At 37.0% G+C, this 19661-nt stretch overlaps 1 long non-coding RNA gene across 4 annotated transcripts; it reads left to right on the top strand.

Annotated features, from left to right (window-relative positions):
* The first annotated feature begins 2193 nt into the window (after positions 1 to 2193).
* LOC140140806 (uncharacterized) lies at positions 2194 to 16116 on the top strand. Of its 4 annotated transcripts, none has more exons than XR_011857295.1 (5): positions 2194 to 2416; positions 10163 to 10251; positions 14138 to 14216; positions 15419 to 15521; positions 15937 to 16116. It is a non-coding gene; the product is annotated as an uncharacterized lncRNA (long non-coding RNA). The 4 variants fall into 4 exon arrangements; XR_011857297.1 differs by lacking the exon at positions 2194 to 2416 and adding an exon at positions 8249 to 8262; XR_011857298.1 differs by lacking the exon at positions 2194 to 2416 and adding an exon at positions 8776 to 8822.
* Positions 16117 to 19661: the final 3545 nt, after the last annotated feature.

The following is a 19661-nucleotide window of genomic DNA, read 5'->3' as shown; positions in this document are numbered from 1 at the left end:
TCTCTAAATGTAAAATAGTGAATCTTTCAAGGAGTTGAACGAAGGACAACCCGTTTTTGAATGTAAAACACTCAAAAATGAAAGAAAGTACAAAGTGAAAATTTTCCACTCAAAAAGAGGTTCCCCTCCATTAAAATCTTTTTTCACTCTTTCCACTCGGTGTACATTTAGAGAATAACACCAAAAAGAACCATTGCTTATTAGTTTTTGTTGGCGATTTCAGCTACTCGGGCTATTTGCGCCATTATCTATATCGGCACATTATACCTTCTATCGTATTCAATATGAAAACCGTGGTCCGCAACTTTACAATCATGGAAAACAGTCCGGTTTTAGAAGCAGGAGGACACTGCAAACCCGCGGCAGCGAGTATAAACCAAATGCACATAAAGTTGTCAGTAACAGCCGAGGCTCAAACCTCATTGATGTAATGCAAGGACCGCTATGCGCTAACAGAAGAACTATTCTGGGGTTTGTGTCATTGCATAGAACCCCTAGAACCCTAGTTATCCTGTATGCGAAACCCTAAAAATAAAGAGTTTCATGACCATGATGAAATATTCTAGATGTTGTTTACAGGCAGAATAATTGGCATCATATAACTCGCACGACATATACATTTTAATGTATAGATTGATTTAGATTGTTTCAGAATGACAAAGTAAAATCCCATAATTTATCCTTCGTTCGCAATCTGAATGGATTGCGTAAATGTGGTGTGGGTGTACATCCCAAATATATTAAAAAACATCTACTGTGATCAAGGAAAATGATTTGGATTCGGGGGAACTTTCCAAAATCTTTACTGACTAAACTTTACTGACTAGAAGCAAATGACAAAAGGTCAAAAAAGGACATTGTCAACATGAAGTAAAGGTCATACATCAGTCATTCACCAGTATCACACCGCTGATGACGGAGTATGGTTTAATACTCTGACATTATGCGGACAAAAATGTGGGTGTTGTTGACTAGTTTTCTTTAATGAAATACACATCTTAAAGGGTATTTTAAAATTGGTCAGTACCCACAAAAGTTGGAATTGAGTTTTCTGAATTTTGAAGTTGTTAAAAAACAATACTATTCTTGCCATAACTTAAAACCAATTTGCTCGATCACATCACATTGTATTTTTGAGATTTAGAACGCATTACTGGATACACAGCGATTTAAATCGGTGCTTTAAAATAATCTAAAGTTGTATTGTTTCAAAAGTTTTACATTTTAGTTATGTGATCTTGTAGATTTTAATACGGTTGTAATCCGCAATTGCGAGCAAACCATCTGATGTAAGAATCATCCCAGTAGGGTGATACAGTCCCTGTGCTATACATGCTATTTTCCTACCAGTCCTCCAACAGTACTGCTCTATCACACCATTACCAGTGACGCCATCCTTCCTTCTTCCAGTGAATACACAGTCCGTATACCTGTCATAACAGAGTCCATTTATCTTAACTATACTAACACCGATTGATTCCTGGACGGTTTCAATATTTATCACAATAAATTTATCATATGTCCAGTCAATTACTGCACAGTGCGTATCCTGGATGGCAGCTACCCTAAATGGGGTACTGCTCGTTTTCAGTGTCCGTATGATAGTGCCTGTAGGATCATACACAGTAATGACATTTCTCTTTATATCGCCTGCCAGTATCCTGCTACCATCTTCGGTGATCGCCAAACTATACACCCATACTGCAGTATCAGTTTCATTCTCCCTTTTGGTGCTGATTGTCTTCTCATATTTGCCTGTAGGAGAGTATACTTCAATCAAGAGCTTTAGGTAAACCTGTATTATCCGTCAATTTCTCCGAATTATGTTGAACAAAACTCATTAAAATTCTAATAAAAATAAAAATAATGGTGTCAAATGTGTATTTTAATGTATAAATTACTGTTATACCCCCACTGTCATTAGAAATTGCCTATTTCCCCCTCTATCGATCGCTAAAACGATAAACAGAGGGCAGTATCATTCTATTAATGAGAATTAAATACTGCCCTCTGTTGGCGACAAAGCAGCACATCTGCAGATCACGGCTGAGATCTTATAATTTGAATGTATGACACTCTTCCATGCCAAATTTGCTAAGCGATTTTTCACGACTAAGAGTTACACAAGAGTTACAGTGACGTCAGCAGCATCTTACTTACCATACTATAATACGCACCGGGTCTGCAACACGTTATCACGTGACCCACTTTGACCAATCATATTACGTGAAATACATAACTTTATCGGTTCATTTTCTGACAGTTTTGTCACGTTCCATGACCTTTTTTCTGCGCGCGTCATTATGAAAAAAACGCAAATTTCAAGGTCATCGAGTGGTCATCGAGGGGATGTAAACAGAAAACACGGCACATGTGATATGTCAGCGCTGTGCTAATCACCGGGAAAACAAAATTGGTGAGTACTGTCGGTTTTATTCAATATTATTATTATTTTAGTAAAATCTAAAGAGGGTGCAGATGTAATTTGCATGAAATTTGGGCATCGATAAAGTTGATTTTGAGGGCTTTTCGGCGCACAAGTCATGATCAATGCATTGGATGGTAAGCTTACCATACATGCCATATCCATGTTACTTCATGAATAACAGTACTTCACATTCAGTGTTCATCATGTTCAATGGATTCAATGTGCGTGTGTCATGCATGATGCATGGTGTGCATTGAGAACTGTGCTGTATTAATTTTGAGGTTAATGCTTGCGGATTTTACTGGCACATTTGTGGTTTGGACTCCCCTGCCTGGCCTGGCGCGCATGCTGGTATATTAATTTTGTCAACAAATGTGACGACATCACCACATGACCAGGCCGTGCCCATGTAATCATGGTAATGATGTATATGAAAGGTGAATTCAAATTTGCCATCAAACCGCATCATTTTATACATCAAATTAAAGCCCTTCGGGCCTTGAGTAAAGAAAACCAAAACTGAAAACCGTTTTGTCATAGCACTTTCCATAGCAAAGTTACATCTTGTCAAAAGATTGACTTTCATCAAAAAATTCAGCCAACATTTAATGCATCAATTAAATAACGACACGGCATAGTCTCATGATCGAGAGTGCAGCTTTTCTCTGTGGAACTATTATTCACAATCCTCTAAAATTCCATGTGCGATTGTCTCATAAAAAAAAAATCATTTTGGGTCAAGTGAAGTAGGTATAGACAACATAAATGTAGGTTTCCTTGAAAAATCTTTTCTTTTATCATGTTATGGAGTGACATGCATTGACGACATCGCCGTCGGGGCTGGTAGTAAATTCCAATTTTCTTTGCTTTACCTCAGTTGTTGTGTACACGCTTAAGGGTAGACGAGGTATTGTTGGTCGAAGCAACCTAAAAATCGATTTTCATTATCTAGATCAATATATTATTGAAAATTAACGCCTTGATGTTTTGCAAAAGTTCATTCTACAAATCGTATACTTTGCAAACCTGCTTAATTTATTGTAATTAATGAGTTATGTACGTTTTACAAAAGTGTTGTTGTTTCAGCCCTCTTTACAACGTAACTCAAGAACCGCAGCACCTATAAAAGTATATCTGTGGTATTTTAATTCGTCTCCACGCTCGCTATGAATTGAGCAATGCAATTTTTGCCAAAGCTCACTACCATTCGTAAGATGCTGTGAACTACCAAATCACAACAGTTTATAATAATTAATAACCTTAATACGCTACATCATGGCAACAGGTACGCATTACATGTACGCTCGAGCTTGGCCAAGAATTACTTTATTTACTTGTAGGTCATGCCTGTTCCATGTGATGCTATGCTATGGCATACAGCTTCTTTTGGTCGATTGAGGTGTGCATGTGATGATGAAATGATATATGAATCATGGGAAACTGACTTCCTAATTACATTGTGAAGAGAGTCAAATCTGCCAGTGCAAAAGATTTTAAGAGTATTTTGAAAATGTCCTTCCCATTTGTTACCAATTATACAATTGCCTGCCACTGACAGTGGCGTGCACGTGGCCGCCCCAACCCGGGGGCTGAAGAAGAAAAAAATTGCCGTCCCTTCCTTAACAGCCCGAAAAGGTTGACCCAATTTTTTCACGGTCGTTTGAAAAGTGAAGAGCAAAAAAAAAAAAAAAAAAAAGGATTTTAGGCGCTAGCGTCCCAAAAGCAACCTTTTTCACAATTTTTATGCTTTTTCAATTTTTGGCGCCCTTTTTCTTTCCTAATTGTTTTGCCACCCCTTCGTTTTTGCCACCCTTGTTTTTGCCGCCCTTCTTCTTCCGCCGCCCTTCGTTTTTGCCGCCCCTACTTTGACCGGGGGCTGGCACCCCAAAATACGCGCATGCCTGAAGATGCAAAAAGATTTAAGTTAAAAGGTAACAGTTCTTAGCAAATTATTCCAAGACCGTATCATGCGTGTGTGGTACAGGCGCGAGACAAAGATGGTGGAATGGGGCATATGTACTATTTGTAGCGGGTGCGAAATGACACTGTACCCCACTGGGGCCAAAATGGATAGTTTTTAGTTTGGTACCGTTACCGTACCATCATGATTTTCCTCAGTATTGGTCCTATGATCAGCTCGTATTCACAGGCAAGAAATTGGGCTGGGACTTTACGGGGCGAGGGCGGGATTATGTTGTAACTCACCGGGATTTTCCAACCAGTAAAATGGGATGTGAACATGGCTGTGGTTTGCTAGTTAGGCCGTATAAAATTAATGTTTTGGTTCTCGCCCAGAGGATTTTCATGAATTGATGAGGGAGGAGGTGTTTTTTTTTTTTTTTTTTTTTTTTTTCAATGTAAAATTAGCATTGTCAGTAGTTTTCGGTCTTCTCCAACAGTGCTCGAAGAATTTTTTTTTTTTTTTTTTTTTTTTTTTCTAATGTGAGATTCTGAGTGTTAATCCCCTAGAGTACCACTAAAATACTTGGAAGTGATGCTTGTTCTCTAATAAACTTATTTATATGTATGAAGATTTCATAAATCATTCCAAAGTCTAAAAAATTGAAAAATCTAAAAAAAAAAAAATCTGACAAATCCCAGAAATTGAGGAGGGAGGGGACGAGAACCAAAATATTAATTTTACACGGCCTTAAGGATGCCCACATTTTAATATGGGGTGGGGAATCCTATCACTTGGCCGTACTTAAGCCGTGGATGTATATTAATATTCACTGAGTCGCCACATTAATATTACTGTTCATATAAATCCATTAACAAAAACAAAATCTTGGCTGTTGTTTCCACATATTGCATTAGGCCATGTATTTTCAATTTAGCGTGTCTTTAAAGTATAGCTTGATTAACAAGACCACACTGGCTTCTTGACATGCATGTGCAAACAAGAGCCTGCTTTACGCTTTTAAATTATTTATGCCAGATGTATTGTTTTTTATTTTTACGTTAATTATTTTAACCACCCGCCGATTAATATTTATTGCTGGTAGATTCATTGAAAATGTGCCTAAATTGAAATCCCTACTCATTATTCTATAGCAACACCATAGAATTTATATTTTAAGTTTAAAATAAAAATTTGGTAAACAAATGTTGTGATATGAAGTTGAAACTTGTCCCAAAAAAAAAAAAAAAAAAAAATATATATTTACTCTCAATTATTCTCTCTGCAGGAAACTTATTTGTTTACATTTCTAGCTGCTAGCTGTGAATTTCTGAAAATTAAAGATGTGTAAAAATCTAGCTTTCATAAGGCATATTGGAATTGCCAAATCAGGGAACCTATTCTATTCAATTGTAAGGATCACAAAAATATAAATATTGCGCCTCTACTATGGAAATAATGATGTATCATTTCATGTACATATCCTTAAAATAGGGATGACCAATGAACCATCAACTTGATTAGAACACTCCCATAGACATGCAGGGAGCTCAACTGTGCACTGCTTGCACATACATTTCTAAATTGATCTCATTCTTTTATTTTTCAATATTTTTCTGTAACATTTGGGGAAGTTACTGCCAATTATATTTTGTAACTATCTTGCAAATTACAGCAACATAACTTATTTTGTTTTTCTGTAAGTGCGAGTCAAAATTGGTCCATCGCCACAGTGCGCTTAACTGCCAGTGGCTGAGTTTAGCACTGCTCAAGAATGGCACAAAATATTCAAATCAGTAAGATCAGGTGAAAAACGTGGCCTACTGAGCTGTAATTTGGCAGAGTTGCCAGTAATACCTCTATCATACCCTCTGTAAAAAGGTTAAAAATTGAACAAGTAGATCTCGAGTTACAAATTAAATCACCAGCTTCCCTTTGGAATTTTTATATTCCTTTCAAATCATGTTAAGAAGACACCTTTCTGAACATAAATGTGAAGTTTCGTGCTCATTCGATGTATTGTTCACCTGATCTTAACCCTAAACGTTTTCTTATATTTAGGCCTATAATATCTACAACTTGCTGCTGGCTATACCTTGTTTAGGACTTTCAAAAGAAGTACCTGAATGTGCAACCATAACTGTTTCAAAATAGCCCGCGATAGTCATGCAGGTAACTCCGAGGTCAAGCATTGAATTGGTTTGAACAAAGATACTCATAATGTATTGAGTGCTACTTTGGTTTGAATGAGGAATACTACAGGAATACACATGAGCATGATGAGGATAATCTCTATTGTTGTGAATGAGTCAATGACCTTCAAAACTTAAGATTTTGTTTACATACACCTACTAATTGGTCATATTAAACCCAATAACATTGAAATTCTTGGTTGTGAAAAAAAGTTCACCTACTTAGTGCAATTTTGATTTTGTGCCATATCGGCTATCTTGGATGATTTTTGGCAAATGTCCTCTAAATGCATGATTTCAATGCCTTGGTTTGAAAAAATAAGTTATGCCAGTGACTAGTTAAGTGCCATTTCATAAGAAACCCTTTGATACTTTCACAATATGCTTGTTTCATGTTTGCAAATATGTTAAAATAAAGAAATATATAAAGGTAAATATATGCTTATGCCAATTTTGCTCCCAACTGCTATTTTTGGACCTTGTCATTTTATTTCGTTCCAATGACCGGTCAGAATGGGAAACTTTGATAATTCATAATTCGAAAAGTTTTTGACCGATTTTGACCATTTAACCACCAAAATACTTCTGTTGATTAGTTCTACTCAGAAAACAATCTTTTGTAGCAATAGGGTCAACATGAAATTTTGATGGTTATCCCTACTTAAAACTTTTGAATCCATGCTTTCTTCAAATGTTTTCAGGTTTGACAGCTAGTTGCCATGGCAATTGCCATGAGCATGAAAGTTAGTCTTAAAAACACAGTGGTCAATCTGTCATCCCAACCAGCTGGACTTCACTTGGGTCACCATACTATATACCCTCTGGCAATTCCAGCCCTGAAACTCACTCCCCTGCCCAGCTGACCTCCAGAGCACCAGGAATGTGTTGACATGCAAAAGGTCAAACATCAGCAGGTGTCGAGGTATATAAGATCAAATTGTGAAATCCAATATCAGCTAGATGAAACCAGTGAAACAAAATTAATTACCATCGCTTTTCTCTAATCGAGGGTAATTTTGCTAAATTTCTTTAAGGACCCGTCGACGAAATGTATTAAAGTGGCAAAAAAAGTTAACAGGTCAAGTTCTAATGGCAATTGCAAATCGGTTCTACCTCGGTAATTATACGTCACTGTAGTGATAGTAGTCACTGCTACAAAATATTATTCTTCTCTTTTATTATATTTGCGCCCAAAGTTTGCGAAAAAATCAAAAACTTGAAATCAAATACAAATTTTGAGTTTTATTTTCTCCTTTTGTAAAAAAATAAAATAAAAAGAGATAAAAAATGAATTTCTTGATTTTCAAAGAGGACAACGCGCATGATTTTACTAACTTGCAGCAAGGCAGCTTAAGACACAGGATTTAATTAAGATCGCGTTAGGATGATTGTCAAAATGGGGTGGGGTGAAAATTGAAAAATATTTGGTGAGGCACCATGAGGGGTGCCCAAGAAGGGTTTCCCCTTGAGTCAGAATTTTTTTTTTTTTCAAAATATAGGTCACAAACACCAATTTTCCTCTATTTTATCAATTTGTTTGTTTTAATGTTTGTTTGCACATAGAGATATTGACATGGCCAAGGAAATCAACCCTGCACTCTTCTTTGAGAATCTGCAACAGAGAATTGAGCGGCAAATTGAAACAAGAATGCCTTCAGAAAAAGTTGCTGGAAGTGGAATGGGTGCACCAATGTATGTGGTTATGGCAGAGTCCATTTGACAATTGGAGGGACAGTGTCTCGGTGAGTGCACACAGTCACAGAGCCTCTTACATGGCTTTCAAAAGAAAGAGAGAGTGTGAACTGCCATATGCCAGTGCCAGTGGCTATGTGAAGCACTTGCAGCCAACTACACTGCATCCAGTAACAATTTGAGAGATGATGTAATAGTTTGCAACTCTCATAATTATACATGCATGTAGGCCTATAAAATGCTCTTTAGTTATGCTTCAAGTGCTTCACTAACACAATTTAAAAATCCCCCTCTCAATGTCGGCCTAATTTCACAAGCAATGTATATTGGGGAGATAGTAGGTGTACAATATACCTTGTTTTGAAGTTTTGAACTCAAAGTACCGTATTTCGTCAAATAAATGCCCCCGGGGCGTTACATTTTCCCAAAGGGGGGCGTTTATTCAAGATCAATTTTAGAACGATAATTCATGTTAAAATCATTAGGTAAACTAAAAACTCTCGCTAAAATGACGAACTATGAACTAGAAACACTGACTTCTGGTTCACTTCGGTTTCAATCCAGATTTTCGCCAAAAAGTGACACTATTATCGACCATGTGAGCAACTTGGTAAGCTTACTACACAAGATAGCATGGAAATATCGGCATTTTTAAAACATCTTGGTTGAAAAAAAGTGGTGGGGGCGTTTATTTGAGGGGGGCGACTATTTGACGAAATACGGTATGTATGCAATACATGCCCAAGTCCCTTCATTGGCTTGGACCTCCACTCTATACAAATAAACAAAAAGTACACAGAAAATAGATTCAGGCATTTGTTTTTGAATTCAAGCAATATTTTAATACAATTTTTCTATCATTCAGTGTATAAAAACATTTGCAAATGAACAATAAAATGTAAAAATGTTACATTGTATCAAGCTATTTAAGTGTGTAATTTTGTCATTGCTATCAGTAGTAGATAGCAAAAAAGGCTAAATATGATACCATGTAAATTAGCTTATAAATTTGCATAGTAAAGACCCCTCAAAATTGAATCAATCCTGTCTAATTATGTTTATGTTTACCAGTATCCAAATTTATGATATATTATATTAACATGTAAACATAAAAATTCTTTAGAGTGCACGCCAGTGACCAGTAAATAGGAATCTCCTAAAATGTACATTTCAGAGACAGCAAGCTATTTGTGAGTCGCCATAAGCTATAGGGTGATCTAGTCATCAATTTTCTGAAAAAACCCGATGGACTTCAGATGATTTCTCTGGACTAGAAGTTTTGAAGAGCTGAGTCGCTCTGAAGTCAAGAAAATGATGTTTTCCGGGACCATGTTTGTACAGAAAGTCAATGGAGGCTATTTACTGGTGTGCTGTGTGCACCCTTAATATATCAGTGTAAAGCTTATTTTGAGCAAAAAATGCTTATCCATTATCTCACAAAGTGAAATTGCCGCCAACAGCCCATTTGTGGTGTACGGTCACATAGCAAAAAGAAACATTTTGTCTCAAAAACAAGAGATTTATAGTTATTGTCTCTCACTGATACCATCATATCATCACACATCCTATCTAGCACCTTTGAGAGCAATATGGTGCATTATTGTACTGATTTACTATTTTGTGTTTCAAATTTTAAACAACATTATGTGATGCGATCAAGCAAAATCAGCCTGAACCTTGGAAATATTGATTTTGAGATATAGCTAAACAAAGAAAATATTTCCTTTTTTGCCCCTTGTTTTGGAAACTCCTTAATTGCTCATATCTTTGGAAATGTTCCGACTGATTTTGCTTGATCGCATCACCTACATTGCACTGGCCTGGGTACCGTATATGTAGGACATCATGCCACAAAATGATATGTCTGGTCCTCACCTCATATACTCCCAAAGTAAAAAGTTAACTTTTATGCAGGTAATAATCACATTGCCCATGTTCTTATTATTTCAGATCTTCATGACTTGCTCAGTCAATTGAAGAAAGTTGACAAACATTATACAGAGACAGAGAGAAATTGTGCAGAGGAACTAAAACAAAAGGTAAAGTCAAGGGTGAAATTAACTGCTTTTCATCCAGAACTCAGTTTTGGAGAAAAAAGTGAGTCATAGACCTAGTTCACCAAATGTTAGCTAGAACCAGGATTTACTCTGAGCTTACCAGGACTCACTTTTTCCATGTTTTTAGGGAATTTAAAGTATTTGGAAATGCTATCTAGACAAACCATTGCCAGCCAGGGGTAGCATAAAATGTCAAAGATTAAAGGATCCAAATGGACCCTTACAGTAAATCCAAAATTAAGGGTCAACGGTAAGCAAATTTTAGGTTCCAAAACCCGTTCAATATATTTACAATTAACAATTAACTTAATGTGAAATGCATTGTGTAAACTAAATCAAACCATTAGTTGAGCTTAGCTAACATGCGGTTAAAATCTCTACATATTCTGCTCTGTATTTGTCAGGAAATACACAGTATTAACAGTGGCGGCACCAGGAATTTTTTTTCAGGGGGGAAATTGGGGTGCAAAGTGAATTTCGGGGAGGAATCGACAGAAATTTATGTAATTGGGGTTTTTGCCTCAAAACTGGGGAAAGAAAATGCCCCCACTTCCCTCCCGTGAGAGCTGCCACTATGTATTAAACAATGTATTTAATGCTTGGTTGGTAGGTATGGAGAAGAAGAATTTTTGTGGAAATTATATTTATGCTTGCCAAGTTACTAAAATTCATTCCAAGAGTCAAGAGAGAAATATTCACATGCGATGATGTGACTGGGTTTTCCGAAATAACAGAGGACCAAAGAATGTACAGAGTAAAGTGAAGAGGGGTAAGGTACATGGTGGGGAAATAGTGAGGGTGGTGGGGTAATGGGGTAGGATAAGGTGGTGATTTAGGGATTCAATCATGTTTCACCGTTGTTCGTTACAGATTAACAACAATGCGTCTAAAACAAACTTGTGCTTCAAACTACATATTAATATTTTTAAGTTGCCCATGACATGGTGTATTATTTCTTTAAGGGGTACTACACCCTGCCAAATTTTGTGCCTATTATTGCATTTTTCTCAAAATTATAGCGCATTGGTGACAAGTAAGATATGTATATTATAGGGGCAAGGACTACAACTACTGCACCGGAAATTTTATTCCAACACAGACAACAGTTGTGGAGTTACAGTCAAAAATGAGGGAAAACCATTATTTGATCAATAAATCAATAACTACTTGCCCTGAGTTCCTGAATTTTTAATGTAGTAGTTGTAGTCTTTGCCCCTTTAATATACATATCTTACCTGTCACCAATGTGCTATAATTTTTGATAAAAATGCAAAAATAAGCACAAATTTGGTCAGGGGTGTAGTACCCCTTAATGCATTGCAATGGTTACAAATCATGATGTAAGTCTCAATAATATGTAGTTTGAAGCACAAGTTTGTTCCCAATTCACATACACATCGTTCATCCTGTCAAGTTTGTTTTGATCCAAGCGAGGTCATTTTAAATGTCGCGCCAGTCTAATTGGACTGCTCATGCACATTAGGTACAATTAGTTATTGAAGCAGATAATTGGGTTGCTTGATCTGAGCATGCATGCACATAAATCCGTAACAGACCTGGCTCATTGCACATGGTGAATTCCGATCCCTGTTGGTTTTTTTTTTGTCTCAGGTGCTGAGGTAATAGTAGATGGTAATGTGGTTATATAATAGTGGGTGGCGGGGGTAAGGGTGGTGATGGAGTAGGGTTGTTGCCTTGTCAGGGTAAGTTGGTGGCATGTTAGGGTGGTGGGGTAGGGTTGTCTGGGTGGTAATAGTGGGTGGTGATGTAAGGTTAGTGGGGTAATAGTGGGTGGTGGAGTCATAGTGGGTGGTATTGTAATTATAGTTGGTGGGGTCATAGTGGATGGTGGTTATATTTCCCCCTACATGTAGTCCATACTTGACATTCTAGTCAGAACAGATCGAGAAACAAAGTCAAAGCCAACACATGACTCAACCAAACAATTTGTGACACCTATCAACTTAAGTTGGTAAGTTGGTGGCGGGTTGTCTGGGTGGTGGTGTAAGGTTAGTGGGGTAATAGTGGGTGGCAGGTTAGGTGGTGGGGTAGGGTTGTCTAGGTGGTAATTAGAGAATAAGCGATAGGAATTTTTATTTTGCCTATCCTCTACCGTGTGTGGTAGCGACAGGCAGGTCCAATATTTTGAGTAGTGGATGCCGGCGCAGCGGTATCCACTACGATAAAAATATTGGACCTGCCTGTCGCTCTATCATAGGTAGAGTATAGGCAAAATAAAAATTCCTATCGCTTATTCTCATTCTTAGTCAGTTAAATATTATTTTAATAACTGGAAACAATTTTTTTAAAGCAAAAACTAAGTTGCCGTCATAAAAACTCCCCTCATTATAAAATGAACGAAATGAAATTGAACTTGTTTACAACTTCACGTATTCTGTTGCGCGTACTGCTAGCGCGTTCGCGTATTCCGCACTAGTCTACGCATCCAGCGCGATACATACGCGCACCTCTACACGCGTGTTACGCATTATCAAGACGCATGATGACGTGGGGTCGTGTACGGCCTGATAGACGGCACCCGAAATCATGCGATTGTCCAATCAGAAATGTGTCTCTGAACTAGACCACCACTGACTAAGAATAGTGGGTGGTGGTGGTGTAAGGTTAGTGAGGTAATAGTGGGTGGCAGGTTAGGGTGGTGTGGTGGGTTGTCTGGTGATAATAGTGAGTGGTGGTGCAAGGTTAATGGGGTAATAGTGGGTGGCAGGTTAGGGTGGTGGGTAGGGTTGTTTGGGTGGTAATAGTGGGTGGTAGTGCAAGGTTACTTGGGGGTAATAGTGGGTGGCAGGTTAGGGGGTGGGTTGGGTTGTCTGGGTGGTAATAGTGAGTGGTGGTGCAAGTTTAAGTGGAGTAATAGTGGGTGGCAGGTTAGGGTGGTGGGGTAGGGTTATTTGGGTGGTAATAGTGGGTGGTATAGTGCAAGGTTACTTGGGGTAATCATGGGTGGCAGGTTAGGGTGGTGGGGTAGGGTTGTCTGGGTGGTAATCAGTGGCGCATCGTGGCCGCCCCCAACCCCGGGGCTGAAGAAGAAACAATTTTGCCGCCTTCCTTAACAGCCCGAAAAGGTTGACCCAAATTTTTTCACGGTCGTTTGAAAAAGTGAAGAGAAAAAAAAAAAGGATTTCAGGCGCTAGCGCCTGAAAGCAACATTTTTTCAAAAATTTTTATGCTTTTTCAATTTTGTACGCCCTTTTTTCTTTGCTAATTCGTTTTGTCGCCCCCTTCGTTTTTGCCGCCCCTGTTTTTGCCGCCCATTCTTCTTTCGCCGCCCCTTCGTTTTTGCCGCCCCTTCTTTGACCCCGGGGCTGCCGCCCCCAAAGCCCCCCCCAAAATACGCGCATGGTAATGGTGGGTGGTGGTGCAAGGTTAGTGGGGTAATAGTGGGTTGCAGGTTAGGGTGGTGGGTAGGGTTGTCTGGGTGGTGGTGGTGGGGTAGGATTGTCTGGGTGGTAATAGTGGGTGGTGGTGTAAGGTTAGTGGGGTAATAGTGGGTGGCAGGTACAGGTATAGTGGGGTAGGGTTGTCAGGGTGGTAATAGTGGGTGGTGGTGTAAGGTTAGTGGGGTAATAGATCCAATTTTTGTAGCTTATAATTGATGATATTGTGCTCCAAAGCTGAAATAATGCACTGATAGAGACTTTATGAAAGATTTTCAAATATCTGTGAAGCCAATGGTGGCGAAAGCGCAGGCAAGGCTAGTGATTCAAGTACTGTTTATGTGTAAAAAGGCTGATGTGGTAAGCATGCTGACAAGCACCATTAAATCACACAAGATTGGGTGGATTGGTAATTGTGGTCAATACTTAATAACATAAAATTAATGTGTTTTTACTTTTTCTGTCTACAGAAATTACATTGAATGTGAATACTACTTCAGGCTAGACAGCTGGCAGCGAATGCAAATGTATTCTTTTATGCCAAAGAAGGTAGGTAAATTATAATATTCAAATTTATCACAAAAGTCTGGTGACTTTTTCCTCAAAATGTAGTCCGAACAGTATGCTGAAATGGTACTAGATCTAGCCAACACACAGTCACCATCAAAAATGGCAGCCTTTTACGTAAGGTTGGCTTGAAAACAAAGGCAGACCTGAAGGGGAGAAACTTGAGTAGCAGCTTACTGATACACTGAGGTCAAAGGTCATTTGACATCAACTTTTAAATATGCTGAAAATCTGGTATCACAGGAACAGTTCACATCCAATTGCAATCAAGCTTGAACAAAAGCTGTATTATGGGAGCTTTCATGTAATGGGGCATTCAAGGTCACATATTGGGGTCAAAGGTTATTTGAGGTCAACTTGTAAAATTGGCTTGGAAATGAACAAAAGTGTTTCACAAAATTGCAAAAAAAATGTTTCACATGAATATTACTATGTGTAGTGTTCACTACTGATATCTTCGGATGACCTATCTCGGACCGCTGTCCCAATTTTTAATACCCTGCTCATGTACAATATTTGCAAAATTATAATACACTTAGGAAAAAAAAATAAAGGTATTTCCGCATTTCTTTTTTGGCCTTAGCATTGAAAACAAGCTATAATATGGATATCACAAACAGTGCTAAAAACAAAATCATTTGATTACAGGTAAATCTGAAGTGAAAGAGTAATATGTACCACTGTTGGTAACACACGCTTTAGAAAGGGTGGGTTTGAAGGGTCCACAAAATGCTTATTAAAGGGTGGGTTTGAAAAATTCTGGTTAAAATGCGTGTCCAAATATAAAGCGTGGTCACTGATAAAAAGGGTGGGTTTAGAAATCAACAATTGCAATCTCAAAGCTTACTGCAATTTCCAATTGAATGACACTTAAATGAAACAAAAAACACATTGAAATCCCATTCTGTTCTCTTTGGATGCAATCTGCACCTCCTGGACCACCATAACCAGTTAAGTAACCACGCATAGAAAGGGTGGGTTTCGGAGTTTTGGTATAAAGGGTATAAAATAAAAAGGGTGGGTTTGAAATAAAAAAAGGGTGGGTTGTATCACCACTGCCAACTATGTGTACTGAATCTCGATCTTTAATCTCAAATTAACTGACTGCAATGCAATGTACTCTTTATTGAACATATCTCAAGAAGAAATTCCTTTCATCAAAATAGTCCACTTTTTTTTGATAGGTAATGCTGCACTTTGTTCTACTGGTGATTTTGTTACTGTGAAGGTGCCCAGCTGGGTCAGAGAGGCAATGTCACAACAACAATTATCTAATACATAGCTTGTGTGAGTATAATGACTATCATGATTCTTAAATGATCTTAGTAAATTTTAACAAAATATCACTATAATGTTAAACTGTGATATGTTTAATGCCACCAAGAAATTGATGTATTAAATGATATGTATCTATATTGTAATTAAAAGAAATAACATCATGCTTTGACTGCAGTTATATTTTGACAAAAACCCAAATACCACAGTATCATGTCATGTACGTACACCTGGCATGTACACAAGAGAAGTTCTTCATTGGTTGATCATCAGGGCAGTGACCTTCAGAGCCTTATTTCACCATATATCAAGATGAGCACTAAATAATTGCTGAATGTATTAATGTAAATGTAATAGTAATGGCTTATTGTCACATTTGTAAGTTTCTAAAGTGGTGATATTCTCATTTTTCTGTATCTGTATACAGGTTGTGAAAAGGACAGATGACACAGTCCAGGTCAGATTTATGGAGAAAGTATCTCTAAAGCCATCAAGTGGAAGATGTTGTTTATCTTTTGCAACCTCCAGCTATTGCAATGAAAGGCAGGGTTGTAGAAAATATGTTGCTGGTCACTTCTCCCTGATAAAGCAAAACAAAAGAATCATATTAATCAGACAATGAACATAGTAATGGATAATTATATGATTATATAAATCAAAATAATTTGTACACTGCACACAAATTTTGTTTGAAAAGAATTACATGTACTGGTCACAAATTATGTAAACAGTAAATTTATATAATGCAGAACCTCATATATGTTGCTGTGCGATTACTCTCTATTCCCCATTCCAGAAAAATACAGAACTAATTTAAAAAAAAAAAAAAAAATATTATCCAGTTTTGCCAAATGTAACATAGCTAAATCCTAATCCTTTAGTTAGTCCTAACTGGCAATATAAGTCAAAGTTTAATATTTTTGCAATTTGTCCCAAAACAATTTTCTTACAATTATTGTAGTCACAAAATTGTAAGTCTTGGCACAAGTCTAAGCATACAAAATCTTGAGTGTAGGGTAAGAGTTAGCTCTTAATTTTAATATTAGGCCAAAAAAAATAAAGGTTTGTCTGCTCACGAGTGGTTTGAAAACAAATGCGAAATGCGATTTTTTTTTATTCCTGACTTCGTATTTTTATGGTATTTTGAAGGGAAAAAAATCTGATTTTCGCTGAATTTTTCCGGAAATTTTTTTTTTTGGCCTTATATGTTATTTTTGCTAATTGGTTACGAAAAAGATTAAAAAATGTGTTTTCCAAAAATTAGAATCAATACATAACTTGAAATTAGCCTTTAGCCAAGTCTTTGGGCTTGATTGTCGACACAGAATAAGAAAATTTTTGAAAAACGGCCCAAAAATGCATGTTTTTGGTCCTTGTTTCCCAATATTGACCAAATATTAAAATTTTACTTTCATTGCGGTTAGGACTAACTAAAGGATTAGGATTTAGCTATGTTTCATGGATAATTTTCAGGATAATATTTTTTAATTAAAAAAATTGTTCTGTACTTTTCTTGAATGAGGAGTAGTATGCTGTTTCAATTATATATTTTTTAACTAATTCACTTTGCAGAAACCAGTACCGTAAAAACTCAATAATTAGCAGATGTGCTTACTATATCGAGCACTTTTGAAAACATGAAATTGTACGAAAGTCAGTCCTGCATTTTACCAACTGAGCTAATATGGTTGAGACACACATTTGCAGGTTTACTTGTTCGTATTAAACTATGTGAATCGATGAATTGCTCAAAACCCTTTACACTTTTGTGGATGAGGCTCTTCATGTTAGCATGTTTCATAAGCGCTCTAAGTTTTTACGGTATGAAGGTGGATGAAAAACAACAACATTATCATATTACGAGGACATGTTCTTAAAACTTATACCCCGAATAGCCAGTATCGGGATAATAAATTTTCTTTTCCTGATCTTATTTTCACATAACAGGACAGGGCTCCAACCAGAGCTCCAACCAAGACATGTATAATAACCCTTGCCCTTGTCTACCCTGCTGACAGTGGTATTTGAAAATAAGATCAGGTCCGATCGGAAAGAAAATTTCTTTCCCCCCCGATACTGGCATATTGGGGTTAAAAGATTTTAAGGGCATGTCCATGTAATGATTAATAACTTTTATGACTCATTCAGCATTTTTCTATTGGAATGTCGGCTTTTATCCGGTTTGGGGATTAAAGATTACCAGTAGAAAATGGTGTCCTCCGGGATTTGGCAAATTTTCTCTGCTATTTAGCGGTATTTATACTAATAAACTAGGATTTTTTCCGGAGATGAAAGCCGGCTTTCGTCAAGAGAGAACCATGCACAGCTTCCGTATGCCGGTTTGCTACAGTGCAGTGGAGTACTGGAGAACCGGCAAATATGCAAATGACATCAGCGGCATGCGGTGTTTAGCGCAGTAGAAAATCACGGTGAACAGGAATATTCCGGTTTAATCTCTAACCAGAATGATTCTTTATTATACCGTAAGTTCAATAGAAAAACGCTGATTGTAAAGACCAATTAAAAATGCCATGGCCTCTTCCTATAGGGATTCAAATGTTTTGAAACAAAATTAAGGGTCAGAATTTTGTTGATTACTCCGAGAACCCAGAGAGATTCTTCTGAGAGATCTGTTCCAAAAACTCAATAAGGTTCATGTAGTGACTGCCAAAATTCTACCCCTAGATGTCATGGAAGTTGAAAGGTCACCAGCTTGAAAGTGAAACAGACTGGGAAATTGTCAGGCATATTGTGCAGGTCTAATATATAATGTGCTTTTTATTCTGCCATATCGTTTATTGCTTGTGGACATTCTCCCATCTCCTTCATTTCCAATTTGGTATTATTAGTGACCACGACTACTCAAGCATTGTCAAGTATTAAACAACTATTATTTAGCTCCAGGCAAATATAGTGGCATGCTTTGGTTTATGTAACCAAAACTCAAGTTAGTATCTTAGACTAAATAAGATAGAACCTTCCAAAATTGTAGATATGTTTTGTAGCTTAAGATTGTAAAGCTTGTGTTCATTTTAGTAATTTCATAATACTTGCTTCAATGCTCGAGCAGTTTCGGACCTATTAGTGGGTTAGGGGCAAGTCTATGTGTGGTCCTTTGACATCATGATGGAAGTCAAAACTACTATATAGCTCATCAGGTGGTCGCACAAGACCCTTCGCCAACTATATGAATTAAACAATATGAATTGAACACAAAGGAAGTTTCAAATCTTGTTAATAATATTAGAATAGAAGTGAATATATCAATAACCAGTGCTCGAAATAAGGATTTCTCATGTTGTACCTCAACTTTCAAGTTGGAGTGCCATTCATCCAATATTTAAGTATTAAACCACCATAGTTTATTACTTACTTATGTAATCTGTTTTGCAAGTTATATCATGATATGCAATTTTTGAGGTGCAAATTACGATACGGCTTATTTCGAGGGCGGCTGATATTAAACAAAGAGTTAACAAAACATTCATATTAGAAAATACAAATTCTTGGTGAAGTTGTACAAATGTACAATAATGCAAAAATAAGATCTATCAAAACAGCATGCATTTAAATCATAAAATTGTTAAATTTTAAATCTGAAAGTGTAATATTAAAGCAATTTAGGTATTATTCACTTACAACTGATCAGTAATTGCTTTAAACAAGAAAAGATCCTAGAACTAGGAACTAGGACAATACGATTTTTATGTTTCCCAGTTATGCGCAACATGATTAAGAGTCGAGATACGTAAAATGTGCATTACTAATCAGTTTTTATTTCCTAGGCTCAGTTATCCAATACAAAATGTAGCAAATGGTCTGTAATAAAAAGAGTTTGATCCAGTGAAGGTATTTCTTGTTTGTGATTTTTTTGTCATGTTGGAAATTTCATTTTAAAGTAAAACATTTTGGTTTTAAACATACCGGTATCTAAGTTCTTGAAACATGTCAGGTGGGAAGTTTAAAAATGATAATATTATGAAATTATAATATTTTGCAGTAAACCTTTGATGAGAGCGTATTTTAAGCATACATCACATATTTACTGTGTTGAAACACACTAGTCTCTGATTGGCTGCTGAGGTGATCTACTGTTGCCATATGGAAATTTATGAATGAACTTTGCACCACACACGTTGTTAGCTCTGACTT

Source organism: Amphiura filiformis, chromosome 19 (assembly GCF_039555335.1).
Source record: "Amphiura filiformis chromosome 19, Afil_fr2py, whole genome shotgun sequence".
In the NCBI taxonomy this organism is placed as follows: domain Eukaryota; kingdom Metazoa; phylum Echinodermata; class Ophiuroidea; order Amphilepidida; family Amphiuridae; genus Amphiura; species Amphiura filiformis.
The sequence above is the reverse complement of the archived record's forward strand: the minus strand, read 5'-3'. Positions and strand labels throughout refer to the sequence as shown.